Here is a 27819-nt window from a genome sequence, read left to right on the forward strand (position 1 = left end):
CACATTTACTCCTATCGTCATCCCTCTCAAACCCACTGATGACCCCTACGGCAATCTCACCAAACTCCAAAATCTCCGCCAAGTCATAACTACAGCCACTGCTCCCGTCCAACGTCACATCCAATTCCTTCAGGAACTCGAAAATGGCTATGTCCTCATCTTCACACACGACAGAGAAGGTTGGCTCAATATTGCTGACCAACTGGATTGCTTCAAGGTGCTCTATTACGCTTGTAAACAGCTAATCGAGGTTGATGACATGGCCATTCAAACTGACTTCACACTCCCACCTGAGACACCCACCCCTCCTCTCTCTATCCCACCACAGACCACCCACCAGGTGTCAAAGACCTCCCCATCCATCAATCATAAACACAGCCAAACACTATTCTCCCGCCTCCCCCCCCAAAATCACCAGACTTACTCAATCTGACATCACACTTCCACCTGATCTACAGACAACACCTTCCACAATCTCACCACCCTCACTCACCGACTCCCTGCCACCTCCCGAGCCCAGAAGTGAGACCCCTTCAATCTCACAACCGGACAAGGACACACAATCCAAACACACTCAAACTGGGAGCAGGCGTAACCAAACTGCCCCCATGCCCAAACCTACAACAACACCTCATACTTCCAAAACAATTACACAACCCCGCACCTCCTCTCTTGTTACATAGTGCTACAACTGCCTCAAATTAAACCACTCTGCGACCTCGTGCCCAGAAGATACCCGCTGCAACAGATGCGGTGGCCCCCACTGTCATACCGTTTGCAAGGTTGCGAGGGACCAGGCGAATTGCGTGAACTGCGAAGGTAGTCACACCGCCTCCTTCCCTGGCTGCCCCTTTTTAAAGAAGGCAATAAGGGTACATTACAGACATTCTCAGCACTTGAACACTCACTCCAATCCTTCCCCTCTACCCAAACACCAAGTAACTCCTCACTCGAACCCAGTACCGCCACCTACCCAGCATACTGCCCCGCCAAGCTTTGACAACTCCACCCTGTTAAACATGCTCCTTACCCAGTTACTCTCGAACCTAAACCTGCCTCCACTACCAGGCAGACAGCTAATCATTAGCTAATCCCCCCTGTTTGATACCCGCCCTGCACCCAGACGATTTAACTCCTCTCATCAAGCCCTCATCAGTATACCCCTGCCACAGCGCCAGCACCTTCTCTGACTCCCCTGTCATACCTCCCTTACTTGTTCTGAGCATATTTAATAAAAAGGAAAAGCTAAGACTAAGCAACATCGGGCGTGGTCACCCAATGGATGGGTGACCCTCCACCCGATACCGCTCCACCCCTTACCCCGCTGGCCTCTGGTAACAGAGTGCCAACGTCGTCCCCCCCCCCCCCCCCCCGCAACATTCGCCTCGCAAGGGGCACCACCCGCCCAACAAGGGGCGCAGGCCATATTCTGGCCAGTTCGATCCCTTAAAAAAAGTACCACACACTACCTATAAGGCCTGAAAGAGGTCGATGGGCTAGAACTCCTCACTGGCCCGCCGGGACCTAAGAGAATGTGGTCTGAATGTCACTCGCATACAGCTGATCAATAGAAATAGTAGCCTACAAGTAAGATGATGCTACTTCAATAGTAAGGAGAACAGAATTCTAAAGATACGTAATCATACGAATTGATACTCACGACTGAATCGATGCGGATGTATTCTTAATTTATTTTATAATATGTCGATAATTACTGTGAACCTTATAGGTTAGATAATGGAATCTCTATTAAAGAAAACATATTCTGCATCTCTCCATCAACGGGCTGTATGTTTCCTTGTATGATATAACCCTTAGAAAATTTTATAGAAGTCCAATACCATTTCGGCAAAAGAAAGTTTCTTAATAGCACACGTATAATATAACGAAGTTAACTATTATACATTCCCTTTTACCGCCATTGGAGGAGTTGAGTTGCGCGTTTCAGCTACCACATGTAAGTGAGCATTGCCAACAATAGTAAAGTGTCACATAATCTTTGGTAAAGAGCAAGTATTCCTATATTCCTGTTCTATTTCATCATTGCCATAAGACCTGTCTTTGTCGGTGCGGTCAAATAGCAAAAAACAAAAACAGAAAAGAGAAATAATATATATTTACAACGATAACATATTCAATTCACAGCAGAAAAACACAAATGCTCGGTACGAGGAATGTTGACTCTCTATAGTTGGCTATGAAGAATAATTTTGCGAGAGAGTGAGGTGCGAGCAAGAAGAGCAATCTTTGCGACGAAGGACGAAATATTTTCTCTTCGAGTTCGAGTAAGTTGAGCTTCTGAAGATATTTCGGGTACTGTATCAGATTTTGTCTTTAGTGGTTACTATCGAAAGTGCTCTCCACGTTTTTTATGAAATTATTTTTCTTGAGTGATTATCTTGGTGAATATATCACATATTTTTACGAACGCTCGGTATTAGTACATAAGTACGTAACTTAACCCTATTTTGGTTGGCTCCATGGTTGAGCATCATTTTCTCATTGATTGGTAGCTGGGCTTGTATTGGATAAGGATTTGTTTCTTAACAGTATTCTGTCTATAAACGCCAATATTAGGAAATAAGAAACTACTGGATTTTCATCTAAGCGTCCATGGTTCGAACTACGAGCTACTCGAAATCGATTTGTGGAATATCGGATTTTAGGTACAAGAGTTGGAGATCGAAAACAGCATTCGTGTTTTATATACTAGTTTCAGATTACAAAACTGTAGCTGCGAATTACTATCAGGTAATAGGTATAGGTTACAATGTGTTTGATAGGAGGCGGCTTAGGTGTTTTGGACCAATAAAGCGCCATTCAAAATTTACCAGAATTGATAGTATGCAAGTGGAGGGGGGGGGGGGGTTGACTGGCGTTACGTTGCCGGTGTTGCTCGTCGGCAACACACAGAAAATAGGTACATTATATTTGTATTTGCGATCAGCAATCTAAATCCACCAGATCTCTGTAACACATGTCAAGGAAAGATATTATTGCTATCTAGCAGCGAATAATTGTACTGATACATTATAAGCCTACATACAAACACCACCTTCAATGTTTCCGATTTACGCCATGTTGCCTACAGCACTCCAACGGCAAACTGACCAACGCTGAGTGTAGCAAGTGACCTTCGATGCCATGGTGACTGAATATCGCTTGGTGTGAATTATTTACCGGTTAATCACAAAGACGAACGGTAATTTGCTTCCCTGGTAAAATTACGGCCCGTATTCCGCAAGCATGGCTTCTAAATTGATTGGGGAATTATTCTCCTATGATAGTGACTGTGTTATAGAAAGCCTTTTAAACCGCCCCTTAGGATCACGTACATTTATTGAGAAAAGTAATATTATTTCGAATGGTAGACCAACTCCTGAATTAAAAGAGTTAAAGACTAAATCACATGGAAGTTTCGAAAGACATTTTAATGTATCATGGTATACAGAATCACCGTGGCTGTGCGGTAGTGAAAAATTATCAAGACTCTTTTGCTGGCCGTGTTTACTTTTTTCAAATGAAAACAACAACTGGAGCAGATATGGTGTAAGTAATATGGATAGTTTCCGTGTTATTCGCGTGCGTCACGAAAATTCTATAAAGCATGTTTCATCCGTTGTTTCTCTGGCACGTTTTGGCAAAACGAGAATAGACTTCTCATTAAGCGAGACATTTAAAAAATCAACAGAAAAATACAATGAATCTGTGAAAAGAAACAGATATGTAATGTCTCGTTTAATAAGTGTGGTGTGTTACTTGGCCCAGCGAGAACTTCCGTTTGGGGGTAGGGCTGAGTCCGATGACTCAATGAACAGAGGCAATTATGTGGAACTTTTACACCTCCTTGCTCAAACTGATGACAAATTAGACCACAACCTTCAGACTGCTACCATGTTTTTTGGAACATCAAATTCAAATGACATTCAAAATGATTTAATTGAATGTGTTTTTCGTGTTTTGACTAATGAAATTAAGAAGGAAATTTGTGAAACAAATTTTATTGCTGTTATCATGGATGAATCGAGTGATTTGCCCAATATATCCCAGTTATCAACAATTTTTCGCTATGTCACATGTAATGGAAATCTTGAAGAAAGATTTATAGGTTTTTGTGATGTCAGTAGTGACTACAGGGCAGTTAGGTTGTCCAAGGTTTTATTTGATTCCATGGAGGAATTTAAATGTGGAAATAAACTTGTGGCACAAACCTATGATGGGGCAGCTGTGATGGCTGACGAGCACAGTGGTTTACAAACAATAGTTCGAGAAAAATACAAACAGGCTGTCTTTGTCCACTGTTATGCTCACAAGCTTAATTTAGTTTTACAGCAATCAACTAGTCATATTAAACCGTGCAAAATATTTTTTCAGACAATTGCAGGAATGTCTTCATTTTTTTCCAAATCACAAAAAAGAACGAAAGCTCTAGATGATGAGGTAAAAGAACGCATGTCAACAGTATCTGCCTCTGGATGGGACTATAGAAGCAGAATGATAGACGTTATTTTTCACTTCAAAACTGAACTTGTAATGCTCTTTCAGTCAATGATGGTAGATAAAGACATATGGGATGGTGAAACGAGGGCATGTGCCATGGGATATTATCATGCTCTTTTGAGCTTTGATTTTATATTTCTGCTGACAGTATTTTCATGTGTGTTCCCACAGTTAGATTTTTTGTTTGGCATTTTGCAGGAAAAAATCTATGATATTTATTATTGCAAACAAAAAGTAGATGACTTCAAAAACCATCTGAGTTTGTTGCATGAACATTTTGATGAGGTGATTTGGTCGAAGATTGAATCTAGTGAAGAACAAGAGACTGCTAAAAAGAGACAGAGAATGGATATGGACGGAAATGAAATGAAAGAATCGTACCATAGATTATTTAATGAGATCATCGATACAATAATCACACAAGTGAATAATAGATTCTCGGACATTGATCAGTTGCAGTTTCTTTCAATACTTGATAGTACGAAATATGATGAGTATGACAAGGCCTTCCCAGAAGATAAGTTTAATGCATTACTTAAACATTATGGGCAATACTTTAACATAATGCGCTTAAGAAGTGAACTTCATTATGTTTATTCATGTCTTGAATTTCGAAATAAACAGATTTATGAATTTCATCAAGATTTGTATAAGATGGGAGTTGCAGATGCTCTGCCAGAAGTGAAGATGCTTAGTGAACTGATCTTGACAATTCCTGTGAGTAGCAATTCAGCAGAACACTCATTTTCAGCTGTCCAGAGAATTCATACCCATCTACGCAATACGCATGTTCAAAATAATCTAACTGCTCTCTCTGCATTATCAGTGGAAAAGAAATTGCTTCGGGAACTTCAGAAACGCCCATCGTTTGAGGACTCTGTTATTGACGTGTTCTTGGAAAAGAATCATCAGATTAACTTGAAATATAAGTAGGTCTAACATGGCAGATCTTCAAATACAGCACTATCAGGTAATTTTTTTCCAAATTTCTTATTCTTATAATTCTCTTTTACAAGTTGCTTTACATCGCACCGACACAGATAGGTCTTATGGCAACGATGGGATAGAGAAGGAAGCAGCCATGGCTTTAACTAAGGTACAGCCTGGTGTGGTAATGGGAAACCACGGAAAACTATCTTTAGGGCTGCCGACTGGGGTTCAAACCCACTATCTCCCGAATGCAAGCTTACAGCTGTACACCCTTAACCGCATGGCCAACTCGCTCGGTAATTTTATTATTCGTACAATTCTATACATTGGATATTGGATTTGTGGAAAAAAGGATTCCCTCCCCATAAGACTTTTGTAGAATTCTCAAAAGAACTTCGTCCTCTCCTCGACTGTATCAGTTTTGAAATGGCAACACCCAGGAAATTCCTAAGCCGTGCCATTGTATCCGTTTCAGGATTCTAGCACCCCATTGTCCTATTAGTTATTTTTCAAATATTTTCCTGCATATTATACATCCGTATATAAACATAATTTTAAGATAATGGACAGTAGCAAGGTCTGTCTAGGGAGGTCTGGTCACGCTACCACAATCCTTTGTGGTGGCGGCCATATTGGGTCTTAAATATCGTTGTTTTGTGGGCGTGCTCGATGTAATGACGTGAGTTATTACTTGTATTTTGAAGGAAATTGGGATACTGTACCGCACCAAATTGTCAAAATAAGACAACTGACGGAATTAGTGTTTTTCACTTCCCGAGAGATAAGCAAAGGAGAGCTCAGTGGGTACAAAACTGTAGGCGTGACAAATGGCAATCTACAGATAATTCCGTCTTGTGCGCGGTTAGTGAAGTTATACATTCGTATTACAGTATTCCTGAATAATAATATGTTTATATGAACGATGTTTTATATTTATAGGTCTTATTATGTACTTTCTTCTAGCATGATTTTTAAGAATTGCAATTGGAACTAAAGAGGGCATATGGACGTAAATTACTCAAGTGGAATTCCATCCCAACAATTTTCAACGTCCCTAATCCACCAAAGTCTTTGACATATAATAGGAAACCTCCCAAAGAAAGAGAACTGTATTTCAAAACAAGCAAGAAAAGTATCAGGAAATGTGTAATAGTAGTATTGATGTTTATGAAAATTTCCTTTTCATGTGTCCGGTTCCATAGCTAAATGGTTAGCGTGCTGGCACAGGGGTCCCGGGTTCAATTCTCGGAAAGGTCAGGAATTTTGACCGTAAATGGTTAATTTCGCTGGCCTATCACTTCAAAATAACAATTTGTGTCCAGCTTGCCATCATTACAACAACAATTATTAATAGCAGTCTTATACGGTACTGTAGTTATTATTTACAGCTATATTTCATTCATCTTGAATGCTCTATGGAGTACATTATATGGCTGGACAAATACTTAAAGATCACAACACTCGCACTAACCAACTACTGTAATTTAACGTACTGTAGCCTAACATAATATCCTAATGTAATCCCTAAAATAGCCTAACCTAGGTTAACTTAATAATAGTGACTGAATTTCTATTTCTTATGGAATCTTGTCTACCAATGGCTTTAATTTTCTTAACCATTATTATTATTATTATTATTATTATTATTATTATTATTATTAGCCTCTGTGGCTCAGACGGCAGCGCGTCGGCCTCTCACCGCTGGATACCGTGGTTCAAATCCCTGTCGTTCCATGTAAGATTTGTGCTGGACAAAGCGGAGGCGGGACAGGTTTTTGTCCGGGTACTCCGGTTTTCCCTGTCATCTTTCATTCCAGCAACACTCTCCATTCTCATTTCATAGCATCTGTCAGTCGTTAATAAATCACTTTGGGAGAGGCGACCCCAACGTACTAATAGCCTATATCTGCTTCATTCATTCCATCCCTGACCCGGTCAATGACTGGAAAACAGGTTGTAGGTTTTCATTTTCATGATGATGATGATTATTATTATTATTATTATTATTATTATTATTATTATTATTATTATTATATGCATGAATGTTAGCACTCAGTTAAGTTAAGAGCCCCATGGTCGCCAACCCACGCTCCCTAGTTAGGAGCTCCTGACGCCCCTTTCAGTCTCATCTTATGACAGGCAGGGGATACCGTGGGTGTTATTCTATTGCCTCCGCCCACAGGGGGAAATCAGTTTGGGTTGTGACTATGAGGCCCTTAACTGAGTCTTTACATTGCTTTCACTTACTTGTGTCAGGCTCTCACCTATTCTAGCCCATCCGACCTCCCCTGATCAACACTTGTTCTTTCCCGACCACAACGGCATTAGTGCATTCGAGGCCTAGGAAGTTTTTAATTTCCACACACATTGTGGCCTTCATCTTTCTTTTGCCGATACCTTCATTTTTCGAAGTGTTGGACCCCTTCCATTTGTTTTCTTTTGATTAGTGTTTAGAGGATGGTTGCCCAGTTGTACTTCCTCTTAAAACCATAATCACCACCACCACTTTGTACTATATAGCTGCATGGGTTATCAATAAACTAGTTAAGAGTAGCTAAGAACATCACTCTTGTTGCACATGTGCAGAGTATTTTTCCTTAGAACCTAAAGAAATACCACAAGACTGGTTAACAACGGTTACCGTACATAATTTAATGCACTCAACTCAAGAGGGATTCAGTGCTTGTCAACATACTGGAATAACCTTTTAGAAATGCAGTATCGTAATTACTTTCGTAATAAAGAAAACCCTGAAGGTAATTTATTACAACTGTCTTTTATTACTTTAAGTACAGTACTTCAAGTTCAGTATTTCATGTAGGGCCTACCGGTAATCATATGACAGAGGTACTGTACAGATTTCTATGTTTCTGTCAATAAGATTACGTATTTGACAGATGATATTAATAAGAAACACAGTAAGACAAAGTTGTAAGGAAGTAAAAGAGTAGGACATGAGCTTTTCTGTTGATTCTTGTTTCTCAAAAAAAAAAAAAAATTCAGGCTCTGTCAATTATCTTCCTATTCAAATAGCTGTGAATGTATTCATATCATGTGAGTGTTATACGGTTATATATACATGAACAGTAGATGCCCAATTAAATTATTTATGAAAAATAGTTGGTATTTTGTTTTTATTTCAATGTACGGCACTGAAATCCTCTAAATTCGAATACACTTGCCTTTGGTTACGCTTGTTTACAGACCCAATATGGCGGCTCCATAAGAAGCATTTGTGACTTGACCTCCCTAGACAGACCTTGGACAGTAGTACAGCAAATCTGTACCATTAAATGGTCAGCTACTTAAAAGTGGGCAGGGCTGAGTAGCTGAGATGTTTGAGGCACTGGCCTCCTGACCCCAACATGGCAGGTTCAATGTTGACTCAGCCTGGGGATATTTGAAGGTGTTCAAATACATCGGTCTCAGGTCGGGAGATTTACTGGCATATTAAAGAGCTCCTGCAGGACTAAATTCTGGCACCTTGGCGTCTCCGAAAACCATAAAAGAAGTTGGTGGGACGTAAAGCAAATATTCTTCATCTATTCCTTTTTCCAGATTCTCTCTGGGTAGGGTAGTGTACCAAAGCCCTCCACCTTACTCAATCTTTCCATCATTCCTCTTCTAGTACGGTATGTGCCAAAATATACAGTACTCATTTTTACGCACACGCACGCCTGAGCGTCTGCGTGTTGTTACATCGCCATGATGAATTGTTAGTTGTGTAAAGAACGTTGTGCTCTGTGAGTGGAAGTGACAATGGGTCTCGCGACAGAGGAAAAAGTGTTTATAGTGGAGTATTATTTTCGCTCGTACGGAAACGGATATCAAGGCGGGCAGAGTTTAAAGTTAGTGGCGGAACAATATCGTGAACACTTCAATAAGCCAGCACCTAGCAACACAGTTATGCTATCTATTGTTAAAAAATTTCATCGTACGGGTAGTGTATTGTGTCAACGCAAGGGAAGGTCTGGTAGGCCAGTAACTGTGTCCACAAATGAAATTCATGGACGTGTCCTCAGTCAGGTGTTGCAGTCTCCAAAGCGAAGTCTTCGCCGAACAGCCCTGCGTCACTTCGACGATTGTTTAAAGACATAGGTGGATTTCCGTACTGAATACAGGTTGGGCAACGATTGACGGAGCACGATAGGCAAGTCAGGGTGGAATATTGTGCACGATTTTTGGCCATGGTGTATGAGGATCCAGCACTTGGACGGTTTTTTCAATTGCCAGTCCGACTCGTTGGCTCAATGGTCAGCGTACTGGCCTTCGGTTCAGAGGGTTCTGGGTTCGATTCCCGGCCGGGTCGGGGATTTTAACCTTCATTGGTTAATTCCAATGGCTCGGGGGCTGGGTGTTTGTGCTGTCCCCAACATCCCTGCAACTCACTCACCACACATAACACTATCCTCCACCACAATAACACGCAGTTACCTACATATGGCAGATGCCGCCCACCCTCATCGGAGGGTCTGCCTTACAAGGGCTGCACTCAGCTAGAAATAGCCACACGAAATTATTATTATTATTATTATTATTATCATCATCATCATCATCAATCACCAAACAACTCGCTTTCTTAGTTTCGAGAGGCCAGACACTATAGTCCAGAAACCACTACATAGTGTGCGTGTGACAATTTGGTGTGCAGTGTCAGGAAACTGTGTGTTAGGTCTGTATTTCATAGAGAATGATGATGATGCACCTCTTGCTGTTAACCAGGAATGCTATAGGAACATGGTGATCAGGCCATTTATTCAGGATCAAAGAAGGTTTTGTCCTGCCAGGAAAATGCATATGAATAGACAGTGGTTCCAACAAGACGGGGTGACCTGCCACACCACTCGACAGACTATGGCTATGCTGCAAGAAACCTTTCCAGGACGAGTAATTTCCTGCGGGGCCGAGTTCCCCTACCCATCACATTCCCCCGATCTCGCACCACTTGATGCTTACGTGTGGGGAATGTTAAAGGAGCAAATTTTCAGTTGTTGAGATCCACCCAAAACTGTGCCTGCATTACGTTAGAAGATGGTCTCGTTCTTCGAGACTCTGCAGCAACCTATGTTCAAGAATATGTTGGAAAATCTGCGTGATCGTTATGAACACTGCCTACAGCGCAATGGAGCATATTTTGAACATTTACACTATCATCTCGATAAGTAAGGTAATGCACCCTACGGGTCAGGGTAACCACAGTAATTCCCAACTAGTCAGTTATATATATATCTCAGGGTATTCATGCCTCCAGAAAAATGGTTAATTTTTCTATGTTTGGTTTAACGTGTGTTCGAAGAGAAATAACGGTATCATACGCGGTTCAGAATAACGTAATTCAACGCTCAGTAGTAGTTTTGTGAACGCAAACTTCAGTCATCCATTAAAAATATATATATATATATCCGCACAACGAGAACCTTACTCACTAAGTACAACTATTGATTACCTGTATAAATGAAAACTCATTTCATTATATAAAAAACTAATCAAGAAACACATTTATTAAACTGTCAAGATTAGCAAAAGAAATGGTCAATGTCAAATATGGCTCATAAGCTTTCAATTATCAATCTAATAAATAAATATTTTAATTACTGAATTAAATATTTAAGGTCAGCGCTGCCTAATTCCTAAACTAAGTTTACATCTTAACATTCTAGGTTACGTATTCCTGAAATGAATTATCTTCCCATTAAAATTTACAGCTGGTCACTTAAGTGTATTACATCACAGTCTTCAGACCACGGTCAAAATTCGATTTATCAATAAATTATTCCATCACTCACGGTGTTAATTATATACCTTCATCGAAAAATACAACCATAACATTGTTCAAGTTATCGCAGAAATGAACTGAATTTTGAATAATGTGTCCTGAATACAAATATCAGTGACCTAATTTACATTGAAAATTATCTGAGTTCGTTGGTGCAGACTACAGTGAAGAAAATGAAATATTGAATGACGCACTAAGTTTCTCGGTCCGATTGCCACTTAAATTACGGCTCCTAACTAAGTATTCGCTCTAATAATATTTCAGATTAACAAAACATTGATGATATCCTACGTAAATCTCAAATAATTTCCCTACTCTAGCTAAATAATTTCTTATGTATCGTATTCCAGCTCGATATACATGTAGCCAGTAAGCATTTTTCATATATAGGTGTGCTAATGCCAACACAAAGATATTTCAACATTACATTATCATACTACTTGCATACAAGCTTGTTCTTCCATGCAATAACCATTCATTCAGAATATGATATAATCATGTATTCATTTACCCATCACCGGTTGTTATTATTGTCAAACCACTTTCACACTTCATTAAAATATACGTAATTTTATTGTCCATACCTTGCTATGGTTCCTCCCTGGGGCATACTTATATTCTGTAGTCGCATTACATGTGCTCCAACATCGCACATTAGATATATCAAATACGCTTTACTTCCTATTAATCTGCGCAATATATCAATTAAAATACTATATACACTTCCATTATCTCACTATTAACCTTCAATTCAATCCATATTTAATTCTTTTAACATCCATAATTACCGCGTTTAACCTCCAATATTAATTAAACACGACGATACGTATCTCATCAATAGCGCAGAATTCGTTCCTCAAAACGCATTTTATCATACAACTCCATATATAACCCCAAATTCAGTATCTTTCCTTTCAATAAAATCACACAGCAAAGAGTATGGTAACTTAACCAATTCAATATGCGTCCCTCTGTGACGTAACTGGGTTTGACTAGTACTACATCACTCATGGATCTTTCTAACTAACCGGGATTCTTTGAAAACAGCTGTAACACTATGTTGCATTTCTAACTCGTATACCTTCATCCTTGGATAAAATAATGTAGTAAACACGTTACCATTCTGTAACAAGATATCGTCTTAAATATTTCACACTGCACTTTCTCATATTCACAGCACACTTAATCATCTCACGCTTAGGCTATTCAGATCTATTGTATATACTGGTAATACTCTACATAAGAAATTATACTACTTAATACTATTACTTAGCTCGCCATTCAATATCTCAGGCCTTAGTTGCTCTTCGGTGTGGTCGTAGTCCTTGGATCGGGAACTGGGCAGGATCTCCACCACTGGTATTTCAGGTAGAGTGACCTCCTCCACACGGGTCGGGTGGTTTTAACGGCCAGGGTGACATCTCCCTCCAGGTTGGTCTATGCCGATTTAGCAAGCCATCATCTGTTCAGCAACACAGTAGACAATATGCGTTGATTCTGGAAAATATAAATCCATCATGGTTCTGCGTAGAATATATATATTCTTTATGGTGATTGCTACTTTATTTTAGGTTGTCCTTGAGATTATTTTTTTACTAAATGTGGCTCAATCTCGAGCTCTCACGTCTCAATCAAGTTCTGGTTCTCAAACGACTTTGCGTCTAAGTATCTGGACGTATTTTTCAAAGCTTCAGGATTTTATTCCCCTCTTTACAGTATTTCGACGCTTATCTATTCGATTCGCTCAATATTTCCGTCTTCTCAGCTTAATACTTCACGCTAAATATTGCCAATCTCGCTTATTTCTGAGAGCGATGTTCGGAACGTCTTGTTCTCACCACGTCAATTTTTTTAAGTCAGTTTTTATAATAATCTGTTTGATCCTTCTTATTTTTTAAAAAACAATTCTATCGATTCTACACCATTGTACACCGCCTTCATAGTGGTAGGTTTAAGTTAGTCATGGCCTCCTAGCATACGTCAATATCGATATCCTATTATACATTTCTTTGCCTTGACTGGCCTCTACCTTCCGTAGGCGCCATTTTTAATACGTCCAGTAAATGCATCGGGTACAGTAATGACATTAAGACTAACATAATTTCCAGTACTGTATATTTTGGCGCATACTGTACTTTATTGCTATCGACTCCTCTATTTGCAATACAGTCCACAACTGAGTTCCTCCATCTCATTCTAGGCCATCCCCTAGGCCTTTTTCGAGTCTCTGTATCCATGAATGTTCTCTTTGGTATTCTCTCTCCTGGCATTCTCATCATGTGTCCAAACCATTTTAGCTTTGTATATCAATCTCTTCTTGAAGTTTACACACTCCCACTCTTCTCCTTATTTCCTCATATCGTATTCTATCTCGTCTTGTCTTTCCTTGTATGCTCCTCAAGAACCTCATTTCAGCTGCTTGTATCTTACTTTGGTTCCGCTTAGTCAACGTCCAGGCTACTGAAGCATAGGTCAGCATAGGTTTGTAATAGGACAAATATAAAACTTTGCACTTCATTCACTTTGTTCCATACAATGTCTGTCACACACTGGTAGGAACTTGCAGACTGATGTATTCTTAAATCAATTTCTCCATCCAAATTTCTATCTTGTGACATCATGCTACCCAAATATTTAAAAATTTTCACTAGTTCAATAGGTTCATTTCCTATTTTTATCACTCCCCTGGATTTTCTGTTACCTCTTGTCAAGATCAAAGTCTTGCTTTTTGCAGTACTAATCTCCATTACAAAATTTATTATCTCCTCATTCCATAAATCAACTTGTGTCTGTACTTCCTCTTCGTTATCTCACTAAACTACAATGTCATCAGCAAAGACCGGGCAAGTTGGCCGTGCAGCTGTGAACTTGCACCCGGGAGATAGTGGGTTTGAACCCCACTGTTGGCAGCCCTGAATATGGTTTTCCATGGTTTCCCATTTTCACACCAGGCAAATGCTGGGCCCTCGACCACTTCCTTCCCACTCCTAGGCCTTTCCCATCGCCACAAGACCTATCTGTGTCGGAGCGACGTGAAGCAAATTATTTTTAAAAAATCATCTTGAACCATACATAGGAAGAACTGCTACAGTATGGTACGGTACGCAACTGAAAGGGATATGCGATGAGACGAACAGAAATGACACTTTTATACAGAGATAATAAATTACACGTAAGTCACTGTGACTCATGACATCACAAAAGAAGGGACATGGTTCTTAAAAGGGGGTGTGATCACAACGGACAGCGATGCATGCTCTGCAACAGGTTCCCATGCTGGCCACAAGATTGGTTAGTAGTTTTTGTGGTAGGGTGTTCCATTCCTCCACCAGCGCGGTTGACAACTGTTGGATGGTTGTTGGTGCCTGTGGACATGTTGCATTACGTGTTTCCACCTCTCGCCAGATGAGATTACGTGAATCGCTACTCAGACTGAATCTGCTCTCTTCTGAGAAGAGCACTAGACCCCAGTGCTCTTCGGTCCAGACCTGATGCTCTTGGCATCATCGCAAACGGTGCCGCCGATGTGCAGGTGTCAACGGAACACAATGTAATGGTCGTCAGGCGAACACACACACACACACACACACACACACACACACACACACACACACACACACACACACACACACACACACACACACACACACACACACACACACACACACACACACACACACACACACACACACACACACACACACACACACACACACACACACACACACACACACACACACACACACACACACACACACACACACACACACACACACACACACACACACACACACACACACACACACACACACACACACACACACACACACACACACACACACACACACACACACACACACACACACACACACACACACACACACACACACACACACACACACACACACACACACACACACACACACACACACACACACACACACACACACACACACACACACACACACACACACACACACACACACACACACACACACACACACACACACACACACACACACACACACACACACACACACACACACACACACACACACACACACACACCCCCCCCCCCTCTCTCCCTATGCAGTTGCCGTGCCACTGGTGAGCGTGAGATTGGGTAACTTGCAATTCTGTTAAATGTGATATCAACTTCACCCGCTGTTTAACGCGAGTCTCCTCTTCCTGTTGCACAATGTAGCAGTCATCTGCTGGTGTAGTTGGCTGTTGTCGACACCCTCCTCTCCTTTGGGCAGCAGTGCCTGTGATTCGGAAAGCTCTTCATGCACATCAAACAATGCTGTGAGCAATACCAAACTCTTGGGCTACACTCGTCACACTTCGTCCTTCCAGTTTTCTGATGATTTTTCCCTGTGTGAAGTCATCCGAATGTTGTCTTTGAGCTATGTTTTAATGAGTAACACCACCCCAGTGCACCGTAACAGCTCACTGATTGACTTGCACTGTCTTGTTCCATTCCTTCAGATGCCTCATTTTGTGAGGCCAGACCCACTTGATACTATAGTTGCGCTGACCTCACACCAGGTTTCTCTGCATGTGTGGGAGACCTCTGGCAACATGTTACCGCACTTTTATTCATTTTCACAGAGTTGCTTTATCTATCTCGTCCTTAAGTTTTGCACAGCAGTGTATTACTTGTAGTAATGACAGACCATGGGGACAGGAGAGTGGTGGTGGTGATTATTGTTTGAAGAGGAAGTACAACTGGGCAACCATTCTCTATTCACACTAATCAGAGAAAAAGCTTGGAAGATATCGGCCAAAGGAAGACAAGGGCCATGAAGGGAGTGAAAATGAAAGGCTCCCTAGACCTCGCAATCTAATACTGTTGGGGTTGGAAAAAACCCAAGGGTTGATCAGGGGAGATCGGATAGGATAGATGAAAGTGAGGAGCCTGGTGCAAGTGGAAGCAGTTCCAGGACTCAGATAAGGTCCCCGTGGTCACCATACCATGCTTCCATTTTGAGAGACATCGGGTCTTACGACATGTAGGGGTTACCGTGGGCGTTATTCTATCACCCCCACCCACAGTGGGGAAAACTTATTCTACCACAGGCAGAGAGGCTGGCTAGACAGTAAGAGAAATGAAATTTAAGAAGTTTAGGATAGAAACGTAGAAATGAAAAATAAAGATTACAGACATCTCCCAGGCAACCTGGGGAGGGGGGGTACCTTGTTAGTCTGGTTCTGTATCGAGGCCAGTCGAGCATGGGTAATTCTGAGCTGGCACAGCCCTCTGGATCAACAAGCATGCCATTAAAATGAACACCGAGCTATCTAGTATTTTGTTTTCATCTGCCAATGAGCCAGTCTTTGTAGGAATTTTGGAAGATGTGAGATATACACTGATTTTGCTGATTGTAAGAACAATTGAAGCTAAGCAGTCATAAAAATGCACAAAAGTTTTTAGTGAAAGTGACTTGATATTGTAGTCAATTTTGATGTTTTATTTTACTCTACCAGATGGCAGAGAAACTGGAACTCTGTTGGTCAATCTATTGCCAAGCTTCAATTTTTTTTTTTTTTTTGGGTATGTGCTCAGTTTGTCACAGAGATTTTTTTTTTAACATATTGACGTATAACATGTAGTGCCAAATGGATTTTTTTTTTTTTTTTTTGTTCAAAAGTCTGACTACATTGCTGGTTTTGAACCCTCACTCTTGGGATCCAGAGGCCAACATTTGACTACTGAGCTACAGAGGGAGCTAATTGATATATTGTGATTGTGCAGCAATCAGATTTTATTATACAATGTTCCTGCAACAGCTGCAGGTTGCCCAACGACAAAGATTACCTGAACAATAATAATAGATACAGATAGATACAAGCGAGAGTATGAAGTTTATGAGTAGGAGAAGAGTGAGGCACGTCAAACATTTGAGGTCCACAACCATGGTTCTTCAAAATCATGATGGACTTCTTGAGAGTAGTAATGGTAATGTTGCAGATAAAATCTCACTTCAGCCCAAAGGTATTGCAAAAGTTGACAAAAAATTTAGGAATGGCTCTTTGAGTACCTAATATCAAGCCAGTTACAGAGATGCATGAGAGCTTATTTATTTATTTATTTATTTATTTATTTATTTATTTATTTATTTATTTTATACAGCCTATGGAGGGCCATTTTACATTAATAATAATAATAAGTTTAAATAAGTATAAAAGATAACAAAAGAGTAAACAATAATATTAAGTAACAACAATAAATTAACAATTTTAACAGTAACAATGTAACGATGACGATAACTGGTAAGTGTCGGTTACAGAAATTAGGAAGAAGAAAGGTCGAAGCTTGTAGGGACAGAAGAAAAAAGAAACCTGGAGAGGACTTCAAATGAATCTTTTAATTTTTTGTTTGAAGGAAGCGAAGGTGTGAATATGTCGATATTGGGTAGCGAGTTACCAAGAGTAGGGAGACAGTGGAAGATAGAGCATTGTTGTAAGGTTAGGCGTGGACGGTACACATGATGAGTGTGCCAGTTGCGTGTAGGGCAGGGAGGAATGTGTATAGGGAAGTACGTCGGAACAGTATTACATTTGGTGTAGTCATTGATTATTTTGTGAAGGTAACATAGATCAGAGAACTGTAAACAGCTTCTCAGGTCAAATATACCCAGGTAGTTCATAATGTCAGATTTAGTTTTGTTCTTAAAAACAGGATTGCGAGTCTTAACAATTAAAGTGAAAAAGCAGTGGCGGCTCGTTTGGGAGGCGCTAAGGCGCGCGCCCCCCACGGGGTTCCATTAAATTAGCGAAATATTTTACTATTATTATCAAGGGCGCGAGTTGTACTGTACTGCGGCCCGATGCGCTGCTGGCCCGGCGCAGGAGGGCGCTCTCTCATAGCGGACCAAATACTCCAAGTCTCGCTCGACTGGCCTTGAGGGAGCCAATGAGAGGCACAGTAGAGATGTGCTGTTCTAACGGAGATTCCGGCGCGTTTCTGCCGCGGCCCATGGTTGCAGCCAACCTACCCGAAACATTGCTGATTTGATTTCTGTTTAACAGGGGTCAGTTTCTGCCATTTCTCTCCTAAAACTAGGAACTATTTTACTGAGGCACTTACCTGAGTTAAATGTGCCGGCATATATTTAAAATAGTCTTGTAATTTTTAGGATTATTAACTAACGAAACGAGTAATGACTGTAACTACTATCTCCTCGCACTTAACTCATGTTGGCCATACTCACTGGAGAGCGCGATGTTTAGCTGTGTGTTGATGAATGATGTCGTGAGGTGACTGTGACGAGGTGAAGTTAGGAGAAAGGTTGTGATTTATATGTAGGCGTAGTGTTATGTTTGCACTTCGTACAGTATGATTACCGTCAAACATATTAAAGAACTAACGTTTTCTTCTCTTTCTATCGAGAAGAAAGTCGAACTGAAGGAGTGTGGTAGGCCGACACCAGACTTCTCGTTGAAAAGACCGGAGACCAAGGAAAATGAAAATAGGGCTTTCCAAAGACAAATTCATTCTCCTGATATATATAATAAGAACGCGCGGATATGTGGAAGTGATATCTCAGAAACCTTTTACTGCATTCCTTGCCTGCTATTCTCCCGTTCTAGGAAAGGAGATAAATGGATCACCACAGGGGTGATATCAATAGTACCATGGACTTTGAAATGCTTGGTAAAGTCAATGTCGTGTCTTCTTTAAGTGATCACTACAGTGAAATTATTCGTAAACATAATTCGATCGTGGACAATAACAGGCAAATGTTAATAATAATAATAATAATAATAATAATAATAATACAACAAACAAAAGCGGACATGAAGAACACACAAATTCAACTCGAAGACATTTTAAATCGAAACATATATAGAAAGAAAATTGACACGTGGGAAGTTACTCCAGAGAATGAAGTACCAAAAAGAGCAGGTACCAAGTAGATGTAAGAAAGGAAGAGGATCTTTAGTCAACAGATGAAAGCATATCATAAATAAAGCTTCGTGTGTTCCAAAAGGGACCATTCACGCATAATAATAATAATAATAATAATTGCATATGCATTGCACCGTATAGTGTTTGAAGTGTGTATCTTGATGACATGGTTTGAAGAACTTGAGATATATTATGGAATTATGAAACTGATATCCACAAGCCGCCACTGTGAAAAAGGTAAAAATACTATTTAGTTGAGGTATGTTGGTTATAGTGGATGAGGACCATATAGAATAAAAGTCAATAATGGGGAGAACATACGGCGTTAATATCATTAATTTCAGTGAACCTGTAAAGAATGCCTAGGATACGCATAGCATGGGATTTTATAGACTGAATATGAGCGGAGAAGGTTAGTTTACAGTCTATTATAACACCTAGGTGTCTTACCTGAGAAGCCGATTGCAATGTATTTCCCTGGATGGTATATGCAATGTTCATTCCTTGCTTTAGCAATGAAAAGGAGGTTGTATTGCACTTCTTAACATTGGGAGAAAGATTCCACGTCTTAAATCAGTCACCACACAAATTAAGAACAGTCTGTAATTCATCACAGTCATCAGGCGTAGACACTTCTCTTAGGATTCAGAGGATTCAGGTCGTCGGCGTACAAGAGGAGGTAACACTGACTATTTCTTCTTTTTTTCTGCATTGACTTCTTTTGCCTGGTTTTTGTTGGTCTCAAATCTATTGTTGGATCAATGATGAAATCTTCAGAACAAGATGGCTTAAAGGAAATAATGTGCCAATGACCTAGATGTTAGGCCCCTCTAAACAACAAGCAAAGGAAATAATGTCAATGCATTGGTTGCTTCCTCTGTTAGAGAGACCGTGTACTTTTTCATAGACATTATAGCGTTGTCCTCTCAAAGCGTTAGCTATCATTGATCTGGCTACATTATGGCATGAGGTGCAAGGTAAATCACCATATGGACAGGCGTCCAGGACATGTGAAAGTTTCAAACTCTCTGTGGCAACTGTTCTGCTCTTCAAATGAAACACCAGTACAGATTTAAGCCCCAGTGGTAAGGAAGCACAGGAAAAACACCTTCATATTGCATTGCATAGCAACTAAGTGTGAAGTACATACTTTCTTTAAAATAAATAAAGGACCACAAACTATTCTATACTATAAATATGCAGAACTGGTGCACAGGTTCTGTTAAAACTTCTCTTTTTATATCTGGCATTATTGTGAAGTTAATGAGTTTTCTGTTCTTTATAATTGATACAATGCATTTTGTGTTGAATCTTAAGACTCGGTTATTTCTTACTGTTTAGTCAATTACATTTTCGTCTTATTAAAAATCTGAGATGAATGAGAATTGTTTCAAGAAGAAAGAAAGGATGGTACTTTGTTGGCTGTTTAAATTTGTAGGAAAGATTTTGGTTTTAAAATTAGGTCCTGATTTCTTGGAACATAATTTATTATTTTCCGTTATCCAGTTCATGCTGGATCAGGGAATTTATGGCACTTATTCACCTTCCTTTCTCTTTCCACCATTCTTCTTCCATCATTTCATGCCACTCCAGGTTTCTTCGTTTTGCACTCTTTTTTTCATTTAACCTTAGGTCTTTCTCTTGCTCTCTTTCCTTTGAAATTCAAAATCTGCTTTGGTATTTTCTCCTCCATTCTCTTTACATGTCCAAACCATCTTAGCTTGTTCCTAATAATTCTCTCATTTAGGTTTCTTATTCAGACTTCCTTTCTAACATCTTTGGTAGATGTATTTCCTATCATACTTCTTAGGTATCTCACTTTGCTGGCTTGAATTCTACTCTCCTCCCTACTTGTCACTGTCCAGATCTCAGCCTTATAAATCAGTATGGGTGCAAAATACATTTTGTACATTATCTCTTTACACTTCCTTGGTACTTTCTTATTCCAGACAAGTTTTCTTACACTCTAGAAGAATTAATTTCCCTGTTGCACCCTCTTTCTAATCTCCATGTCCAGTCTTGGATTCTACATTAATTCACTCCCTAGGTATTTGAAACAGTCCACAATTTCAAGATTTTGACTACCAATTTTCACAATGACTGTAACAGTTATAAATCTGGTCTATAAACTTGATAAAGGGTGTACAAAAATGTACGGCACAAATTGCAGGACACATTCCTCACACGTAGATGAAGAAATTATATAAACATGGGTCCGGAAACACTTTGTTTCGATGTTGCACCTCATTTTCTCCAACTTATTAATCATGGGAAACATGCTTTCTTGGTCACGTCTGGTAACGGTGTCATTATTGTAGGTGTACTGCCAGTGTTTTGTTTTACATGTCCCTGTTGCCATGCGACTTACGACATTGCTTGTTTACAGGTAACATCAGCTGTTCCATTGATCAGTACGACCTTGGCTAGCATGTATCAAAGCTCACGGAGGGCATATTTAACATCTTCTGTGAGAAAGAGTTGCATGTGGTATGCTGGTACGTTCTGTTCTTGTGTGTTTCCCATGATTAACGAGTTGCAGACAATGAGATGTAACATGGAAACAAAGCGTTTCCGGACCCATGTTCATATAACATATTTCTTCATCTATGTATGAGGAATGTGTCCTGCAATTTGTGCCGTACATTTTTGTTACACCCTGTATATCTGTCAAGCAGGGAATGGCCTCTATGTTGCCGGTGTTGTTGTGGGCAACATACAGAAAAACAGAAATGAGGTATATTTATTATATAATTTGTATTTTCTATCAGTAATCTAAATCCAACAGATTCCTGTTAAGACATGTCAGATAAGATGTGATTGTCATCTAGCACTAAAGAAATGAACTGACACATAAGTTTACACAGAATGTCTTCAGTGGGTGGCATGAAAAATGAGAACATAGTATATGTATTCAATTTTTCTGAGCATATACTCCACTCCATAAGAATAAAGTACTTGATGTACTCACTCGCCTGAGTATATACTCATGTTATGGAAGTGGTGTAATATATACTCACATTTCCGAGAGTCTGCGAATAGATTCTCACATTTAAAGTTAAAGTTAAGTTGTTCCGTATTGAAGAATATTACAGTTAAAATTGAAATAATTGATAAATAGATTCAACCTATTCAATACAAAAGAATAAGAAATGTAGTAAATTACATTCCCATTTAATAATAAGTAGAAATGATACTGGTTTCGACCCTAGTCCAGGTCATCGTATTGATCAAGGTGAATAAAGCAATTTTCAGTAGTGTTTAAGAGGGGGCCTTTGTTTATGATTTTAAGTATTTTCATGTCTTATTCAATTTTGGTGAAACTATGGTTGGAGTCTTGTATGTTGTCCTATGGCGGAGAATCTATTGTATTGAATGGCGTTGATATGTTCGGAGTATCTGATATTGAAGTTGCGGCCAGTTTGTCCGATGTAGGAGGAGTTGCAGTTGTTACATTTGAATCTGTACACTCCAGATTTAGAAAAAGCATTAGATTTATTTAGTGATTTAGAGTTGTGTAAAATATCTAAATTTTTATTGTTAGTTCTAAAAGAAATGTTCATGTTGTGTTTTTAAAAAATATTAGTTATTTTATAAGCATCTTGAGTGAAAGTGAAAGTAGAAAAAGCAGTTGGTTTTGTTATGTCTTTAGATAAAGTGGTTTTAGGACGGTGTTTGAATTTGTTGATGATGCGGTTTATGAAGGAGTTGTTAAAGCCATTGAATTTAGCGATGTTACGGATGGTGTTCAATTCATTATTTAAATCTTTTTTAGACATGGGAGTGTTGAAGGCACAAAAAATTAAGCTGTTACAAGTAGCACGTTTATGTGCTTGAGGATGCGAAGAATCTTGTCGTATTGTGGTTCCCCATAATAAACAACAACCTAAACAAATTCAGTAACCTACGTAAACTTGAAATTCAAGACTTCATGTCTATTTTAAAATTGGTTCTCAATAATAATTATTTTACCTTTGATAACACCATTTATCAACAAGATGGGTTGGCTATGGGCTCACCAGCTTCAGGCATTCTTGCTGAAATTTACCTTGACTTCTTAGAAAACACAAAAATCAATAATAATAATAATAATAATAATAATAATAATAATAATTTCTCCAACATCCTCTTTTGGGCCCGATATGTCGACGACACTTTGGTAATTTTAAATGATGAATCAACCAACGCAGCCTCTACACTTATTCATCTCAACAACTTAGGCTCTAACATTCAATTCACCCTCGAATCAGAACACAACCAAATTCTTAACTTTCTAGAATTAACTATCACTAGACATCCTTCTTCTTTATCTTACAAAATATTCAGAAAACCAACCCAAACAGCAACCACAATACGACAAGATTCTTTGCACCCTCAAGCACATAAACGTGCTACTTATAACAGCTTAATTTTTCGTGCCTTCAACACCCCTATGTCTAAAAAAAGATTTAAATTATGAATTGAACACCATCCGTAACATCGCTAAATTCAATGGCTTTAACAACTCCTTCATAAACCGCATCATCAACAAATTCAAACACCATCCTAAAACCACTTTATCTAAAGACATAACAAAACCAACTGCTTTTTCTACTTTCACTTTCACTCAAAATGCTTATAAAATAACTAATATTTTTAAAAAACACAACATGAAAATTTCTTTTAGAACTAACAATAGAAATTTAGATATTTTATACAACTCTAAATCACTAAATAAATCTAATGCTTTTTCTAAATCTGGAGTGTACAGATTCAAATGTAACAACTGCAACTGCTCCTACATCGGACAAACTGGCCGCAACTTCAATATCAGATACTCCGAACATATCAACGCCATTAAATACAACAGATTCTCCGCCATAGGACAACACATACAAGACTCCAACCATAGTTTCACCAAATGAAAATACTTAAAATCATAAACAAAGGCCCCCTCTTAAACACTACTGAAAATTGTTTTATTCACCTTGATCAATACTTCAACCGTAATTTCAATTTAAACGACATTTCTGATAAACCCAATATCCTTTTCGACTTCCTAATTCTTCTTCTCAAAAATTCTAAAATTCAAAACCCCAATTTATTTTCCATACCTTACAAAGTTCCTAACCACATTTTCTACCTCCAATAACCCACCCTCCTAACCCACCCTAAACTACCCCTCCCTCATCTATCTCCCTATCTTATCCTTCCTCAACACCACTTAATTTCAGTTTCTTTTATTCTTATCTTATTCCACTATTCCTCTTCCTCTATTAATTTATTCTATCTTTTCTTTATAAAAAAAAATCAATTCCACCTTCATTTCGGTTCTTCTCATTCATACTCAACTTCTGCCTTGCGCCGATTTCGACTACTTCAATCAAGACCTGAATTTTTTATGTTTTAAAAAATTGCACACTGTGCATATACGTTCGATAGAAGGCAATTCGGTTTTAGGAAAGGTTATTCCACTGAAGCTCAACTTGTAGGATTCCAGCAAGATATAGCAGATATCTTGGATTCTGGAGGTCAAATGGACTGTATCGCGATTGACATGTCTAAAGCATTTGATAGGGTGGATCATGGGAGACTACTGGCAAAAATGAGTGCAATTGGACTAGACAAAAGAGTGACTGAATAGGTTGCTATATTTCTAGAAAATAGATCTCAGAGAGTTAGAGTAGGTGAAGCTTTGTCTGACCCTGTAATAGTTGAGAGGGGAGTTCCTCAGGGCAGTGTTATCGGACCTTTATGTTTTCTTATATATATAAATGATATGAGTAAAGGAGTGGAATCGGAGGTAAGGCTTTTTGCGGATGATGTTATTCTCTATAGAGTGATAAATAAGTTACAAGATTGTGAGCAACTGCAACGTGACCTAGAAAATGTTGTGAGATGGACAGCAGGCAATGGTATGTTGATAAACGGGGCTAAAAGTCAGGTTGTGAGTTTCACAAATAGGAAAAGTCCTCTCAGTTTTAATTACTGCGTTGATGGGGTGAAAGTTCCTTTTGGGGATCATTGTAAGTATCTAGGTGTTAATATAAGGAAAGATCTTCACTGGGGTAATCACATAAATGGGATTGTAAATAAAGGGTACCGATCTCTACACATGGTTATGAGGGTGTTTAGGGGTTGTAGTAAGGATGTAAAGGAGAGTGCATATAAGTCTCTGGTAAGACCCCAACTAGAGTATGGTTCCAGTGTATGGGACCCTCACCAGGATTACCTGATTCAAGAACTGGAAAAAATCCAAAGAAAAGCAGCTCGATTTGTTCTGGGTGATTTCCGACAAAAGAGTAGCGTTACAAAAATGTTGCAATGTTTGGGTTGGGAAGAATTGAGAGAAAGAAGAAGAGCTGCTCGACTAAGTGGTATGTTCCGAGCTGTCAGCGGAGAAATGGCGTGGAATGACATTAGTAGACGAATAGGTTTGAATGGCGTTTATAAAAGTAGGAAAGATCACGATATGAAGATAAAGTTGGAATTCAAGAGGACAAACTGGGGCAAATATTCATTTATAGGAAGGGGAGTTAGGGATTGGAATAACTTACCAAGGGAGATGTTCAATAAATTTCCAATTTCTTTGAAATCATTTCGGAAAAGGCTAGGAAAGCAACAGATAGGGAATCTGCCACCTGGGCGACTGCCCTAAATGCAGATCAGTATTGATTGATTGGTTTTCATTTATTTCCGGTATTGCGCTTTTTACTATATTTTTTTCTCTTCACAATTGTTTTTTCACGTCAACTGTTCTAAGTATTCTATAGGAGCACAATTGCTTATCCAATTATATTGAATTGTATTATATTTATCTATATACTTACTTTCCCGCGACCGAGGAAAATTACTGGATCTTCAAGCTATTCTCCATTTTACTTTGGCGTTTGAAACCACAGTGCCTGATATTGAATGTGTCGCGGTGATCACTGGGAGCTGGCAAGTTGCTTCAATGGATCTACTTGTCTTCAACTCCTGCACGATTATGGATCTTCGTATGTGTTCGATTGTGATGTGACTTTGTGCCTGACAGTGTTTAAAAACTGGCTCATTTAACCGTTCTCCGCTATTCGTAAACATTGTGGGACTTTACCTAGCGCTGCGTGTGCCATGCTGCCGCTCAGAGAATTGCGCACTGTTTTCTTTTGAGTGACTTGCATTTTACTTCTTCTGAGTTTTACAGTGTCTACCCCCGTTCATTTATATCGCCTCTTCTACTGATCCGGAGTGTACTTAATCTTTTCCTTTTCCTATGCATTGTTTTTCATGTTTTAAACGGCTGACGATGACCTGGACTAGGGTCGAAACCGGTACCATTTCTACTTATTATTAAATGGGAATGTAATTTACTACATTTCTTATTCTTTTGTATTGAATAGGTTGAATCTATTTATCAATTATTTCAATTTTAACTGTAGATTTTCACATGGTATGAATAAAAAGAGAGTACCTTCTCAGATTGGAGTATATGGTCACTTTGTTTTGAGTATGGCTGCTAGTTGTCTCAGGCTTGAGTATGTACTGATTTATTGTTTTTGAGAGTAGGAAATGGCTGATTTTATTAATAATGTGGTGCCTCATGAAAAAATATACAAGAGAAGTGAGCATGTTTACTCTAATAATTTTAAAAGTCTGTATGTTTTTCAGAAGGTACTGTGGATTAGGGTTGGGCACTATGTCCCTGTTTCGGCACACTGTTCCGGTGCATAGTTATGATCCGCTGTTCCGGAACACGGAGCATCAGTTGTTCTGAAACAAGACTAGACGTGACTCGCTGTTCCGTCAGAAGCGCCACTATGCACTGCCCTTCACCTACTAGCTGACTAACGATACCGGCAGTGTGCCGCCATGTGCTGGAGTGTTCCGTGTTATCCTCTTTGTTATGTGAGTTCCGTTGCACCAGCAACTGGCCTTCGGTACCTGCGGATAACTTAATGCGTTCTGTTTTATAAGAGTGTTTTTATTGAAGCCTAGTAATATATACCGTACGAAAGACGGTAAACTTTGAATGATGTTGCACTGGAGTCCTGTTTACGACTTTTTTACTGGAATAAAACCGGACAGGGTGACATGCAATCTGTGTTCTTCTATTTTGTTTGCAAACGGATCTTCAACTGGCACAATGACGAGACATTTGAAACTTACAGGTCCTACCAAAAGTTTAAGGACACTGCGTATTTCATGAATATGATTCCTGTCGTTAAATATTTAGTCTCAGAGTACGATTTTTTACAGGTAATTAGTACATATTTAGAGGAACTTTTCCTGAAATTTTCATTAAAATAGATCTCTTTGTTTTGAAGTAACTGAATTTTTTGTTTATGTTCATTGGAAAGAAAGTTGCTATCTTTTGAATACTTGAGGAGATCTCGACAGTGCAGTATGGGGATTACATTAAAAAAATTTGTTATGGAGAAACACAGATACCTGTAGAATATTTATAATTGTAATAGAGCAACAGAATATGTTCCCATTTTAAAAATCCCCTCCCCCCGTAATAGAACCACAGAAAGAGGTCATAAAACAAACATTCCTTGACCCTAGCTGGACAGGAGACCCGTCAAGCTACGGAGATCGTTTGTATGTTACACTGTAGTGTAAATATACCACTATAACATGACACACAAACGATTTGGGTGGCTTTAAAGGATCTCCTGTCCAGCTAGGGTCAAGGTATGTTAGTTTTATGGCCTCTTTCTGTGGTTCTATTAGGGAGGATTTT

The 27819-nt window shown here is 39.2% G+C and overlaps 2 protein-coding genes across 4 annotated transcripts in view; one reads left to right on the forward strand and one right to left on the reverse strand.

Annotated features, from left to right (window-relative positions):
* The window catches only part of Rtel1 (Regulator of telomere elongation helicase 1), a 168671-nt gene extending 166938 nt beyond the window's left edge, over window positions 1-1733 (reverse strand). Inside the window, exon 1 of the mRNA XM_067144670.2 lies at window positions 1661-1733. The gene's annotated coding sequence lies outside the window, so the exon portion shown is untranslated. The remainder of the gene's footprint in view (window positions 1-1660) is intronic.
* A 439-nt stretch (window positions 1734-2172) lies between these two features.
* SdhD (succinate dehydrogenase, subunit D) overlaps window positions 2173-27819 on the forward strand; it is a 41009-nt gene continuing 15362 nt past the window's right edge. Inside the window, exon 1 of one of the 3 annotated variants that reach the window (XM_067143624.2) lies at window positions 2173-2285. The gene's annotated coding sequence lies outside the window, so the exon portion shown is untranslated. Of the gene's footprint in view, window positions 2314-21592; window positions 21614-27819 lie in introns of those variants that run through there. The other 2 variants (XM_067143623.2, XM_067143626.2) reach the window with 2 other exon arrangements.

This window comes from Anabrus simplex, chromosome 3 (assembly GCF_040414725.1).
Source record: "Anabrus simplex isolate iqAnaSimp1 chromosome 3, ASM4041472v1, whole genome shotgun sequence".
Classification (NCBI taxonomy): domain Eukaryota; kingdom Metazoa; phylum Arthropoda; class Insecta; order Orthoptera; family Tettigoniidae; genus Anabrus; species Anabrus simplex.